The sequence below is a fragment of the Cygnus atratus genome, chromosome 21, assembly GCF_013377495.2.
Source record: "Cygnus atratus isolate AKBS03 ecotype Queensland, Australia chromosome 21, CAtr_DNAZoo_HiC_assembly, whole genome shotgun sequence".
In the NCBI taxonomy this organism is placed as follows: Eukaryota; Metazoa; Chordata; class Aves; order Anseriformes; family Anatidae; genus Cygnus; species Cygnus atratus.
Window position 1 is genome coordinate 6,246,200 of NC_066382.1, and position 14,918 is coordinate 6,261,117.

The following is a 14,918-nucleotide window of genomic DNA, read 5'->3' on the forward strand; positions in this document are numbered from 1 at the left end:
GTTAAATGGAAAACACCTTAATTAATTAATGTTGGCAAAGCGCTTGAAGATGTAAAGTGCAATCAATAGCCAAGTGTTATTAATAAGACCTCGATCAGCGTTTGGCTCATCTTGCTTCCCATTTCAGCGCGTCGGTGGCACGCAGCGCTTTCTGTGCCAGGGTCTGCTGGTGACGGTGGCGGCGTTTGTGTGGGTGCTGCCAAAATTCGGCTGGAAAGGGAGCAGGAGTTGCACCCTGCTCCTGCAGCAAGGGATTCCTCCTCGCCGCGCAGCGGTCGCGGGCACGTGTGGTCATGTCCTGGCTGTAGCGATGCCGCTGGGCCAGGACGACCTTTGTGCTCATGACAGCCTAAAATAGTTCCCTCTTGTTCTCCTTGGTCTCTGTCCACTTCCGCTGCGACCACGCAAAGACTCTGACTTCTGCCCAGGAGGCGAGCGGTTACCTCGGTGCTATTGCTGTTTTGCGAATAATCCTCTGGGGCTGGTGAAAATGTGCCATTTTCATCTTCCTGGGGCTCTTCCCTGCTGTCCTTTGTTCTTCCAGAGCCTGAGAGCTGGTGTTGTAAAACAAACCTGAGGAATTTGGATGCTGCAGTCCAGTTGGATATCAGAGTGGTTTTGCACTGTGTGTGTCGCAAGATCAAGGTCTTGCTGTGCTATTACTATTACAGCTGCACGTGCTGGGAAATAAATGTGTCGTAGTAATATTCGCGTGGTTGCTTTAGACTCAAGCATCTGGCTGCAGCTAGCACTTCAGGTCCCCGTCACACCTTAGGTTTTGAAGATGTTAATTTAAAGCATCTTTATGCATCTGGAGTCTTTCTATTCAGAAGCCTCATTTGGCATGGTTAGCATAAGATTTTTGATAATATTTAGATTTTCGTTCCTTTAAAGCCCGACTAGGGGAGTTTTCATGAAGCGCCTGAGGATGAGTGAGCTCGAGTAAACTCCGAAGTTGGAGAAGGACAGGACCCAGGATTTCTGGCTCCCCAGCTTGTAGCATGACCATGAAGACGTTTGGTGCTAGATTCACAGGAGAGGGAGATATAAGCAGGCTCTGGTCTTAATCTTGGGGAAGGTTAAGTGCGATTTTTTTTCTCTTGGATTCGGCCACTCGGATAATCACTGGTGGGTCTGGGCGTCCCCCAAAAGGGCAGTCCTTCATCCCGTTGCTTACCCTTCGTTACTCCAGCTGCATCGGTAAACTCAGCATTCACTGGCACCGGGGCCAGAGAAATCTGCATCCCCAATATGAACCTCTCCAGGTTGCCCAAACCTGGATATTTATCCTCTCCAGGTTGCAGCAGGGAAGGAAGGGCCTTGCCCAGCCCGTAAGCCCAGGTGCCACGAGCCTTTCCTCCAGGTGCCCGCGCTGCTCGGCCGCCACCGAGCAGGGCCGTGGCACACGGCGTTAATCGAGGCACTGAACTTCAGCGCGGGCACAGTGCGCGGCGGTGCTTCCGTCTGCAGCTTGTTAAAATTCAATTCTCGTAATTCCTTGTTGACAGCGACGCGTGAGATAAGGGAGCTGGAGGCTGACGCAGCAGCTTGCACAAGCAGCGCGCACGGGGCGTGCGGAGCTCCGGCGAGTCAGCTTCCCGAAGTCCTCCTCGCCGTCGTCGCTTGTTTGTACGAGTTGTTGGCTTCGGGGAAGAAAGGAGGAAAAACTCATCCCAGCCCTCCCCTGATCTAACAAAGGGATGTGGCTTAGGGATGGGACTCGGTCATCGAGGTCCTCTCCAGCCCTGGTGATTCCGTGATCCTAGTGGGGTTATTTGAGGCTGGTGGGGTGAGAACTGAGGCTTAGTGACAGCCCCTGAACCAAGGGGACGTGGGATGATGCCAGAGGTGTCGATGAGGCTGGTATGTGGCTGGGAATGACCAGCTTTGCCCATGCCTTTGGGGGCGACGCTGGCTGGAGGTGGTGGCCCCCCGTCTGAGCCCTGGTGCCTGTCAGCCTGGCTTCACCTGCACAGGTCGAGGAAGGGGTCTTGCTTTTCAGCCTCGGGTTTTACGAACGAGCAGCACCATGACTGGTGGTGGTGGCAGGGGGGGAATGGTATTTGGCATCAATGAGGTTTTGGAGTGATGTGTGGGGTGTGGAGGAAGCAGGCAAGCACGGTGCCATGCCAGCACCTCCCTTCAGGTTTTCCTTTGGCTCCTTTTTGCAGCAGCGAGCAAAACCCTGAGAGCTGGCGTTGCTGATGACAAGTAGGTTTCTGCAGAGCAGATGAAGCAGGGTTGTGCATCTTCTGCAGCACGACGAAGCCACGGGCAGTGTTTGGATTTTGTAAGCGAGCCTCTCTCTTCATTTGCCTTTTATTTCTTACACAAACATGGCATTTGCAGAAGTGGACGTACCTTTGTGACCATAAAATGCCATACAGCAGCTACAGGCACAGGAATGTATGAAAAAAAGAAAAGATAGACCCCAAAACCAACTTGTTTCTGGATATTCAGGGGGAAAAAAAAGTTATATTCTTTTTTTTTTGCCAGATTTTTCCAGCGATGGCCATCGTGGCTCTTTCTGCAGCACTCGGAGGTGCCTGGTGGCACCTGTATTCGCCCGAAACCCTCAGTGCAACTTGCTGAGTCCTAGGACGAGCGGTCAGCACACGCTGCCTGAAACGAACAGCCCGTTAACACGCCAGCTGAATTTCTTGGCCTCCGTACAGCAGGAGGGTTTCCTGTGCTCAGCGCACGCGGGCAGGCGCATCATTTAAGCACCAAGATGATGATAGATGAGTGCTGGCAGCGCACCCGGGCGCTTGTGCTCCAGCCCGTTATTTTTAAGCAAATTGTCCATCATCCTCCCCTCAAAAAAAAACACAACACAAATCGTCAATTCCATCAGAGGGATTTTTTTTCCAGGATGTTTCAGATTGCTGGGGGATGCCGTTGTAGATCAAAATTTGCTGTTGGCATACGGGCACGGGAAGCGTGTCCCTATTTTCGGGTGAGATGTGCAGTGTTTGGGGTAGAAAGCAGCAAATGGATTTGAGGAAGAGGTTTGAGGAGCTGAACTTTGATGGCTGGGTTTAGGCAGTCTAGACGCCTTCTTTAAGTTGCAGAAAGGGGAAAAGATCATCTTAGAAGAAACCTAAAGAGAGAGCTGTGAACGGTTTAGTGGGCTATGCTGAGATTTCCAGTAGGAAAATGGCCAAATTCAGCTGTGCTCTGAATTTTAAAGAGCTCCTGCTCTGCCGAGGCCAGCAGGAGCTTTGCTGTGATTTTGGAGCGAGCGGGACTGGCTCTTCCCGGCACCTTCCTCCCACCATACCTATGCCCGAAACTATTTTTGCTCCATTTCTGACAGCCATGGGAAACGTGTGGGAGCAGAGCCAAGCCGCTTGGCTCTGGCGGCGTCCCGATTCCCTCTTGGAGGAGGAAAGGAGAGAAATGAGCTAAGAGGGCTGTTCCTGTGCCCTGACTATACTGCGAAAGTCAGCAGGGCAATCTGATTTTTAGCACGGCCCCATAACCTGTGGCATGGGATCTGGGCACTGGTTTAGGGGGTGTATTTCCCACTCCTCGCCGCGCATACCCGCAGAGCTGTTCTGGAGCGACTCCTTTGGGCCGTGAGGAGAAGGAGAGCCCAGCTCTGAACTGCTGGGCGAAGGCTGGCAGCGTCGTTTTGTCATTCTGGCCAACAGCGACACGTTCAGAAACACAACTTCACCCTGCAGCTGCCAAATATTCCCCCCCCCCGGTGTGCATTGGCGTTGCTGTTTCGACTAGACCGAAGCACACCCAGTTCTTTGCTTTCTGTTTGTCAATTATTGCATTATCTGCTCAGGCAAAGCCTGTCGTTTTCTCCACCTGCAGGTTAATTCCGTGCGCTTTCCCACCCCCTGTAACGGATCCGGAGTTGTTAAGTGCCCGTGGCCAAATTCCTCATCATTTCTTCCCTGCTGCAGCCAGGGCTGGGGCAGGAGCAGGGTAACCGCTTCCGATGGAGATGCGGTGCGCTCCCGGTGCATTTGCATCAGGTAATTGAATCTGCAAAGATCAGCGCTGTCATCCCAGCCAAGGGAGCTCGTTTCCGAGCCACGTGGGCTTTCGTTCAAATGGGCTCTGGCTTCCTGAACTGGCAGAGAGAGGTCCAGAAGTGGAGGCTGGTGGAGAGGGCTGATGGAGGGAGGTGCTGTGTTTCCGCGGAAGGCAGGACCGGTGCGGCCGAAGCTGTGCAGCCCCCCTGGGAACAGCCATCAGATTTACAGGGTCGTGGTGACAGGGGCCTGAGAAGCAGGAGAGGGCCGCCTAGTTAGTTTAAGGGCTGTATTTGATACCAAGAAGATGTCTTCTGGGCATTGCAGTAGAAGCCAAAAGGTTATTGCAGGCGCGATGAATTCGAAGGGATCCAGCCGGTCGCAGAGCATCGGCCTCGGAGGGGAATTTCTGTAAAGCCCTTGAGTCCTGGGGATGCTTTTGTAAACCCGCTGCCTCTGTGCGGGTGTGGGATCTGCAGGGAGGGGACTCCGTGCGCTTTGCCTTGCCCCCACCTTTGCAGAGAGCCTTTGTATGCGCTGCTCCTCCCCGGGCATTCACCATTTCCAGGGTATTTTGGTAAATGATCTCATTTAAGGCATCTCCTGCACATCTTATCGCAGTGCTTTCCAAGTGCATTCGTTAGGGACCGGTTTCATTTGGGGGGTAATTCCTCTGATGGGTGCATTTACTCTGCAGCGGCAAAACTGCTTTGATTCAGCGTCGCAGGTATGGTGAGATGAATGGAAAGCACTTTTCTAAATGGCTCTGAATATCTTGTAGGTTCCTTACGGGTTCTTTTCATTTAAACAGCACCGTGTGATCTCGGGCTGAGGTTTTTTGGAGATTTATTCGATGCTGTTGTGGTTTTAGGGGTAGAGTGCTCCCTGTGCTGCTGTGGTTTGCCTGCTGTGCCCAGTGCAGCTGTAGCTGCTGAAAGTTGCCCGATGCCGAATCCTGATATATTTGTGGTCGTTTTCTATTTGTTTTACTTAAGAGGCAGGAGAAAAAAAAAAAAAAAAAGGGATAAAAAAGCCTGGAGAGCTTTGCCTGTTAATTAGTCTGACAATAATTTGATAATGACCACAGTGCAGGATTAAAAACCCATATGCAGATAAAGCATTAACTCTGCTTGCTGGCAGCAGTAAGGGCTCCAGATAACATCAAAGGAGCGGAGCCGGCTGGTGCATGTCGACGACAGCCCGTCAATAGCCTGATATCAGCAAGCACACCTCTGGCCTCATGCACTGAGCCCAGCCAAACCAGGCCTGGCACTGTCACGTTATCCAGCAGGTGGGAATATTGCACAGGGCCAAACCCAGTAAGTCCTCAGTACTGGGAATTTTGGGTGACCCTCTCCAGTTCTTTGCCATCGCCCATGCGATGGCATGCGGGAAAGGTCCCGTGGGGGGTTTTGGCACCGGCGTGGCTGCAGGGAGCTGCCCCGTGGTGCAGAAGTGGTTTGGGCTTTTGGGTGGGCAGATACCTGCAGCAGGAGCTCGGGCCGGGTCCTTGAAGTCACCCAGATACCTGCAGAATTGCCGGTGTTGGGTGCTCCAGCACGGCCTGAGCTGGGAGCCACTGAGCTTTTGGCTCCTCTCCAAGAAGGAAAATGATCTGTGCCTTGAGGAGCTGCCCTGGTGGACGTGGGTCCCTTTTGCTCACAGCTGCATGTAAAGACTGCAAGTGGGGAATATTTTGCTCAACTGCAATTTTTGTGAGGTCTCTCTCATTCGCTAGCTCGTTTTTGGTCATTACCAGAGCTGCAAGTACAAGCTTATTTTGCAGCAATAGTTTCCTGGACTTGTATTAGCAAACGAGCATTGATGTCTTTGGGCCGATACGGAGAGGAGCAGAAGTGGAAGAGTTGGAGTGATGCCCTCAAGATAATTTTGTACTTTGCTTGGTATCAATAGCCACTGACACCTATCGGACCAAGCATCTAGAGGGAGAAGGGTGAATTAGGCTGGCTGCAGGTGGATGGCACGAGCAGACGTCATCGGTGCCAGAGCTAATCGGTAGGAAACCATCAAACACACGCTCATTCCCTTGGGACGTGTTTTCAGCATATCTTGAATTTCTTTGTGTGTGTACGCAGTTCAGAGGGTAATACCATCAATTAGACCAACAAGAAAGACTAATAAAAACCTATAACCCTCTATAGTATACCAGGTTTATCCCTGATTAGCGGGGTTGCTCTGATCTCATTGTAAATCTGTGTACGTGTCATTAGGAGAGCAGTATTAAATTGGTAATTAACGTTGCCAAAAAGTTTTCATCATTCGCTCTGTTGAAAAAAGAGGAGAAAATGGTAAGGAAAATACCACAGCGTGGAGCATGGGGCAGGTGGAAGGTGGAAGCACGAAGAGCGTCCCTTGTTCCAGTGTTAGGGAATGTTGTTCCTGTATTGGTGGCGAGAGGAGGTGCAGGAGTCAGCAGATGCAGCCCCCATGTGGATGAGCCCCCTGGGGCCCTTTTCAGAGCGCACAGAGCGTAGAAAGCCTCCGTGTGTGCGTGCACGGCTCCAGGAGCGGTGGCACAAGGTATGGGAGCGCATCCAGAGTGGAGCAGATCCTACAGATCCCGGTGCAGATGCCGCACACAGCTCTGCGTTGTATCCGTGCGCTCATGCTTGGGCTGGGTAAACGTCCTTGGCAGTAGGCAGCCAATTTTTTCCAAATTTAAGCCAAAACTTTTGCTTGGCGAAGCAACAGAAAGCGCGTCTTCAATCTCTGCTGCATTTCATAATGGTAAAAGGGGAAGAAGCAGCATGCAGGGAGCTCAAACAATCGGGGCGCCTTGCTTCCAACAGTGCCTGGAGCCACTGCGCCATCCTGACCTGCTGGGATCTGCCTGGGCGGGCGCTTTCCTTCCTGGCTGTTTATTCAGGCAAGCAGCGACTTGCTCCATCCCTTAGTTTGCCTCTTAGAAATGATGATGAGCCGGGGAGATTTCCTTTATTATTTTTTTTTAATTTTATCTTATTTTTTTTAATGGTGGAAAATGGTAGGACGGGTAGGAGGCTTTTGCCGCAGATGCTAATTGCGCTGGAGTTTTTGCCGTGCTTTTCGTCAGTGCTGCCTCCAGCTCGTTCGCGTGAAGCCGAGCTGCCGTGGGACCTGTTGCACAGCCTCTCCGTGTGCACGCCGTGGGAACGACGGATGGAAAGCAGCCGCTGCCCTCCCGCTAGCAGCCGTTGATGGAGGCAGGCACCGGCATCCCGCCCGCTTGCGGCCGAGAAGCTAGCGAGGCGTTTGCTGGTTGCAAACGTTAAATCGCGAGCCGGGGCGGGTTGTCCCTCCGACAGCTCCAAGGCTTGTCCAAACGGGTCGGAGCGGAGGGCTGGCTTCTTCCCAGGGTGTTTTTTTTTCGACATCTCAGGGGGAGAGGAGCGGCCCTCGTCTCTCCCCGCCGCCTCGAGGGTGAGCTTGGGCTCCAGCACTGCCGCTCGGGGAGATGGGAGGCGAGGTGATCCCACCCACAGCCCTAATCCTTCCCGCTCGCTACCTCATCAGCTTAATTAAGGGTTGCGTTGGGTGAAAGCCGTCCTGCTTGCGTCACGTTACGTCTGTTACGCGTCTGCCAGCCCAGCCTTTTCTCAAGGGTGTTCCCGGCGCTGCTCGTTGCCCAACGCGTCCCCATGACCTGCTCGCGGAGGCGCCTCTCCTGTCCTCGCCCTTGTGTGGCTCGGGGTGTCCCAGCTCGCCTGCCCAGCTCTTCCCGGGGCTCCCTGGGGGCTGCGACCTGCTGCCAGGACCCCTGCGGTTGTGGATTGCTCCAACAGGACGCCGGCGTGGAGCTCTTCCAGGCTTCAGAGCCTCCAGCGCTCCCAGGTGAACAAACCCCAAAGGCGCCGTGCTCTTTATTAACGCGTTCCCCACTTCGTTGGCAATTAAACAGGTTCTCCTGCGCCCCTAGGAGCTCCTGTCCGGCCAGCCAGGCGGAGGCGCACAGGGGTAAAAAGAAAGAGGCTTGCCCACCTCGACTTTTGCACAGCTTGGGGCTGTTACAGGGCTTCCTCCGAAGCTGCTGCTGGCTGGATGAGTTGCCCTGCATTGATTTTCGGTTCCCGATGCTTCTGCTGGGGTTGGTGGCATGCACGGAGCGTGCTGGAGAGGTTTCACTGTGCCTGCAGGTGTCACGGGTGGGGGCAGCTGCGAAGGGCCTTCGGATGCAGGTAGGGCATCCCCACGGCAGGTCTCCCTCCTCCATTTTGAGCTGGTAAAAATACAGTAAAAATACGGGGGCTTTCCAGCCGGAGCTGTTCCTGCTGTGTTCGTGTCTCGGTGCATTTCATCCCCTGGCTCCGTGTCCCTCTCCGCAAGGGCCATTGTGGATCCAAGCAGCCTGACCAAGCCCAACGGCACGTTTGGTTTATCTGCTGTTAATGCCCCGGGTGAAGGGGGAAGTACCACGTTAATTAGGTTCACAGGGAAGCACCACGTTAATTAGGTTTGCAGCCAGTGAGGAGCTTGGAGCCCAGGCACCGGGCGGGATGTGGGGAGGGCGCTAAGAGTGAACGCGGGCGTTGGGCCTCGGGCTGAATGAGAGTTTCACCCTTGGCTTTGGGATCTTGTGTGTTTTTTATTTCTTTTTGGGGGTTTTAGGGATGCAAACAGACATCTGGGCTTCACCTTGGGTTGTTTTTGGCTTTGTGTGCGGGCATTTTGTCTCCCTTTGTGCCCACACCGGGCATATGAGCTGCAAGCAGGCAGGAGGATGCGCTTCCATTTCAGCTCGGACCCAAGATGGTTTTTTTTGGGCATGTACCAAAATCCCTGAAGTCCAGCTTGGTTGGTTAGCGTCTCTACAAGGATCTGCTCGTGCAGCCGTTCCTGCAGGAGATAAGAAGTGCCCGGCCAGGCTCACGACCTCGGTGTGCGTGGCTGCGTGCTTCGAGCCGGCTGCAGGGGGGGGCTCAGCCCCTGCCCGTGTAGCGCTGCCACCCCCTCCCCTCTTCTGCTTCCTAATTGTATCCAGCTGCAACACTGCTAAAAGTGAGCTCAGACGGAAAATATTCTTGTGCAAAAATGTTAACGCGTTTTTTGGAGGTGGAAAGCCTGTTTTGTTGTCGTTGGTGGTGGTGGTGGTTTTTTGTTTAGGGGTGCAGTGGGGTGCTCTGGGTGGCTTCATTTTGGTGGCATCTGCCACATCCCAGCCGTGCTGGAGGCACGGTGGCACTCAGGGTGGCAGGGGTCTGGCTGGCACGTCCCGGGGAGGAGCAGAATAGGCCCGTTGGGGTGGAAGGGACCTTCAGAAAGCTGTGGGGCAGCCCCACAGCCTGAACGTGATGCTGGCGATTCAGGGCTGGGTTAAGTACAATTAATTTTGGATGCTAAATGAATTAATTTGCCCTTCTCCTAACAGTCCGTACAAACAGTGCTCAGGTTACTACAAGGATGTTTTAAAGTAAAAGGAAGAGCTTTGCCAGTTTGTTATCTCCTTGGTCAGAAGAAGGATTTTGTTCTAAAGATCAGTGACTGTTGTTGAGGTCCTGTTATACCATCTTGAAGACACGCACCCACGCAGCTTTTTGGATTTCTTATATTGTTAAAACATTTTTGCAATTGTTAGTGGTTTTATTTTTTAACTGCGACTTTTTTTTCCCATGCTACACAAAGATCTAGCCCTGGGTGTGACAGGCAGCACATGCTGCCCTGCATCCCAGCAGTGCCAGGGCTGCAGCGAGCTACGGAGACATCCGAAGGTAAATAAATATTGATTTGGGTGCAACAGGGGAAAAAAAAAAAGCAGCCCAATAAGCCGTAGGGGATGTATCCGCCTTGTGATGGTTGGAGGCTGAAGAGGGGTTGAGGTCTTGCAGGGTCTCGTAGCCTGTGGATTGGGCCGGAGCCTCCGTTTCTGGGGAGAAATCTTATATTCTGATCGCGCTCGCAGGGCTTCTTTTTTTGGTTTTCTGGCATTTTTTGTTTTACTAATTGCAATTGTTTCACGTTCCTCTGATCTATTATACTTTGTAATAAGGCACGTAATTCATTATTTAAGTGGCAGTGCTCTGATAATTAGACGGGTTATTTTTGTCGGTGCTGATTAGTTGGTAAGTACAGATTGGATGTTGGAAGCCGTGCTGCGCTCCCCTGGTCTTTGGGTTTTGGAGAGGGGCTGTGGCGGCCCCGTGCCTTGCAGCGGGAGGAGGGTGCTGCTAGCAAATGGCTGCAAGAGTTTTAAAGGGTTCCGTACTTGTCCCCCCCCAAAAAAGCTCATGGTGCTGCATAAGGTTAAGAAGTTGCTAGCAGATGTAAGCTGAGGCTGGTGTATTTACACCGCAGCAGGCGGCATTGCACCTCCAGCAGTGGGTGCATCAGGGGGTCCTCGTCCCAAATGTGGTTTTGGGAACGTTTCAGGGCGTAAACCCACTGAGTGCTGGAGCTGGCTGTGTCCTAGGGAAGCTTTGTCCCTTCACAAGTGTAAAGCCGTGTTGGTTTTTCCCCTGGAGTTAATTGCATTTGTAGGACAATGTGGGCTTTGTCCCTGCGGCTGGGGGACGCTTTCTCCTCTCCCCCCGTCCCTCGCTCGTTGTTCTGTATTTGGGATGCAGGAGCTGTTTGCAGGATTAGGGCTTTTTTTACTTTGCTCTCAGACTGCTTAATGAAGGGTGTGGTGGACGAGGTGGAGCGGGTCAAATTCAAAGATGTATGGGGTGAGATGCTCAGCGCTCCCTGCAAACCAAACCGAGCCAAGCAGTTTGCACACATGGAATTAAGGACGTGTTTTTGGAGTCGTAGCTCTCCGCTTTCTCCAAGATGATGTGAACCATGCTGCTAGGAGAGTTTAATTGGAGCCGAGCCATCGCATTATTCGAGCGCAGATTTCTGGAAAGAGGGAGTAAAAGGCAATCTTTTGTGTCACTTGGTCGTCCCTTCCAAATAAGCTACAGGGCTCTGCTCGTTTTTGTCGGAGGCTGTCGGGATGCTCCTGGTTCAGCAGATGGCTCCGAGCACAAACAGCCCCGGGGATGCCTCCTGCTGCCTGTGACCCTGGGGACGGTCGGAGCTGTGTCGGAAATGAGCAGTGATTAGGAGATGCCTCGCATTTTTCTTGAGCAAATACACGTGGAGTGGGAAAAGCCAGAGCTCTGTGTGGTTATTGGTGCTGCGAGCGCACCTCGGGTGAGCCCCCAAAATGCTGGGAGGCTTCTGGTGCTGGGTGCTTGGAGGGCACCGCTGTTAAACGTGGCAGCGGAGGGTTTGTGTGTGTTTCCAGAGTCCCCGTGCCCGAGGATGGGAGCTGCAGTCCTCGGGATGCTCCCCGCTCACGTAGTGGGATGTCTGCGAGCGACACTGGGCTGATCGCACGGGCTCTGGGGTGGGCCTGCGGGCTGCCAGGGAAGCAGCACGAGAGGAGGATTTACTGAAAAGCTCTGCTCTTACTCTAGGTTTTCCCATCTTCCTCAGTTTTTGAGGCTGATGGGCAGTGGAAGTACAGTCGGGGCTCAGCAGCTGGGAAGAGGGGACAGGAGGGAGAAAGAAGTCCAGCAATGTCCCCGTCCTTTGCCCGGGATTTCCAGCTGCTTTTCCCTTGGGTTGGGGTGTTGGAGGCGGTGGGTTTTTACGAGAACCGGCTCGTGCTTTACGCACAATCCCACTGCTGCTAAAGAGCGGGGGGTCAAAGTGTAAGTCGGTTAAGTGGCTGGATTGCCCTGCTATATTTGCCACGGGATAATGGAAAATTCCTGCGAGGAGCCTGCTTGATCTGGGGCCAGAGGAAACAGGATGAAGTCTATTCCACTGCGAAGCGATAGAAGAGTACGCTGCCTGCCTTCCGCTGGCTGCTGCCAATGTTTTTATGGGCTTGGGATCTAAATTTTGAGAAGAAAAGTAAACGCACGTTATGTCAACCTGCGGTCGTGCCAGGCTTCTCGCCGTGTGTCCTGCTTCGTGCCATCCCTTTGTACAGTTTCGGGGATCTGCATGCCAGGAAGGCAGCGACAGCTTCGTTTTTGGCTCCTTGGACTGATAGGAGGAGTTGATCGCAGCACAGGTCCCCTGCGGTCAGTGCCCTGACCCAGCATACCAGCGCGGCCAGACCTCGGGTACCAGCGGGAGCCTTTTCGGGGAACCCTGTGTCCTCTGGCTTTCTACCCAGCTTTGATGGGAATTTTAAGCTTGCCGTCACATTTTGAGGATTTAAAGGGAATCTTGGAAAACTAGTGCCTAGAAGTCTTGGAAAGAAACTTTTGATATCTCTTAGGACTGTGCCGGAGTGTGTGTTATGAAACTATTTTGTGCTGTAAGGCTTTGGAGGGAAGGACTGAACTTGAGTTCCTAGGCTGTTATTGGTAGTCAAACTGCTTTGATAGCCCCTTTCATTCAAGGAGCTGAAAGTACTTAAAAAATGCTAACAAATTGAGCTCCTTGATAGCTCTTGAGTGCAGCTGTTTGTACAGGAATTTGGTCCAAAGCCTAGCGAAGTCCATGGAAAGATGTCCGTGTCGCTACCTCTGGCGAATCCCACCGTCTGTCTGTCCCTGCAGCTGGAACTAATGACACAGACTTCTTCCCATCCCATGACCCCTTCACCATTTCTCTGTAGGGTTTTTTCCTTGATTTTTTTTGCCTGGCTCCACTGTTGAGAAACACATGGGGGGAGCGGCAAAGTCATGGCAAGATTTGGGGGCACCTGTCTCGTGTGCCGCTGAGCCCTGCCTTAAGGTCGGAGATGCAGGAGGCACCTGGGTTGGAAATAGCCCTCCTGAGCTCTGTTACTTTGTCATTGGAGGTTTGCCATCGGTTTCAGCCTTTGGGATCAAGCCTCGGAGAAGGCTGCTCCCTGTGCTTTGGACGTGGCTGTGGACAGGAGCTGCAGTGCTGGCCGTGAGAAGCTGGGGAAAGCTGCCCTTGGGTCCGGTTTGTGGCCATCAGCCAGACTAACAGGGGAGGGAATTCTCCTTTCTCGCCTGTTAGGTAAAAGATGTTATGCTCTGGTAAAGGCACACGAGGCACTGGGAACGCCTGACATCCCTTTCATCCTACAGCAGTGCGAGGGGTCGTGTAGTGCCCTGATATCTGCCCAGCCATGACGAGCTGTGCTCTGTGGAGTCCCGCTCCTTGTCGCCCTGCTACATTTTCCCTTCTCCCCTACCTTACATTATTTGTCTTTCAGAACTATCTGATCGCTGCTCTGATGATTTTTTCCAGTGGATAAGCCTGTTAGAGATAATCTGGTTTGCTGAATTTCTCTTCCTCTAGGCGATCTCCTTAATAGCTGCCTCGGAGGATTTCATCTTGTTGGGAAACAGGATGCAATTCCGTATAAATATTCTGTTTCTGCATGGTTCTTCTGCTGATTAAGGTCTGCTCTTTCTCCTAAATAAACTGTCACATAAAATACTTGTGACAAGGAGGAGCTTTGGGGATGCTTAGTTTGGTACTTCTGAGTGAGTTACCTTGGCCAGTATGGTCAAAACCCAGCGTTGATTTTGGGTACGTCCATTTCATCTTTCAGGAGCCAAAAAAAAAAGGGGGGTAGGAGGGAGAGACATGAGGGAAAGACCTATAATCCTTAATGTCCCCCGTAGCACAGAGTGCTAAGACACTGTGGGATATCCCCTTTCATATACCCAATAGAAAAAAGGAAAAGACCCAAGGCACGTTCCTTCTCCTCTTATCCCGTTCCCAGCCATATAGCAATCAATGGTGTCATTTAATTTCAGACTGTTACCCGGCTTCACATAACCTGATACGGATGTTTGCTGCCACTGCTCCTTTAGAAAAGCTCATTTTCAGCTCTCTTAAAAACAAACCGACCCGTTTTTTAATATGTTCTGCACAGGTATATATTTTTCCCCTGTCCAAATCAGCACTGGATGGAGGGTCAGGGGATTACAGTTCTGTTCCTGCCATTGCCAGCGAGTTGCTGAATGATCTTCAGCAATTCATTTGATCTTTCTGCACCTCGTTCTCACAAATAAGGATGCTGGTAATAACTTTCTATTGTTAAAGCTCTGGTAATAACTTTCCATTGTTAAAGCTCTTAAAGCTCTTGTATGGAAAGTGCTGTATGGGAGTTAGAATAATTATTGTAATCATTCGCTGCGAAGCCACTGCAAATAAGTTTCTACAATAATGGACCTTAGTTCTTGGTGAAGGGAATTATTAGAATAATTGTGGCTGGAATGACCAATAAATTGCGAATAAAGCAACTGCTCCTATTGAATATATATTCAATGGGGAACTAGGTGACTGGAAGATATGCCAAGCAGGTAGAAGGTGCAGCGTTCCACTTGAGCCTTCCCATACATCAAGTGGGTCCCTGGCACGTGTAGGCTCTGAGCCATTTTGGGCATTATATTGAGCAGCAGACCAAACTCTACACACACATACAGAGCTTCTTGGGGGCTGCAAGCGCTGATCTCCTGCAAGAAGGCAGCTCCGAGCAGGAGCAGCTGCATAACGCTGACTGTTGGTGTGCGTATGGCACCTCGATCCTGCATCATAGGTGCGTTGGGGTGAGGGAGAAGTAGGTAAGCTTGCTCTATGAATTTCTGAGCCTGGCTCACACCCTTTCCCTTATTGCCTCTAATTTACAGCTTGCTAAAAATAGGTGATGGAGAAGACTTGGAGCTGCTGAGACAGAGCAAGACCGTAAATCACTTGACAGCTCATTTCCTTATAGCAAATACCTTGGTCTTATGACTATATGTTTAGATTAAGGAAGGAATAAAATGTAGCAGTCATTGCCTGGTTCAGTAGTGTTTCTTTTTTCTTAAGAAATAATGGTATGCATATGTAGAAGTGGGACAAATCCTGTAGCAAAGACCTGTAATGTGCATCAGTTTGTGTATGTTAAATTGCCACAGATTTGGGGTTTTTGGCTGCTCGTTAGGAAAGGTAAGATGTTGTTAATGCTGGGGCTGGGGTCTGAAATGCAGGATGGCGCTCAGCTCCTTGGGAGGAAGATGATGCCTGCAC

The 14,918-nt window shown here is 51.9% G+C and overlaps 1 protein-coding gene and 1 long non-coding RNA gene across 3 annotated transcripts in view; both read left to right on the plus strand.

Annotated features, from left to right (window-relative positions):
- KAZN (kazrin, periplakin interacting protein) overlaps positions 1 to 14,918 on the plus strand; it is a 185,413-nt gene that overhangs the window by 123,028 nt on the left and 47,467 nt on the right. The window lies entirely within an intron of this gene.
- On the plus strand, positions 13,803 to 14,683 carry LOC118253297 (uncharacterized). Its single transcript, XR_004780377.1, has 2 exons — positions 13,803 to 13,926; positions 14,537 to 14,683. It is a non-coding gene; the product is annotated as an uncharacterized LOC118253297 (long non-coding RNA).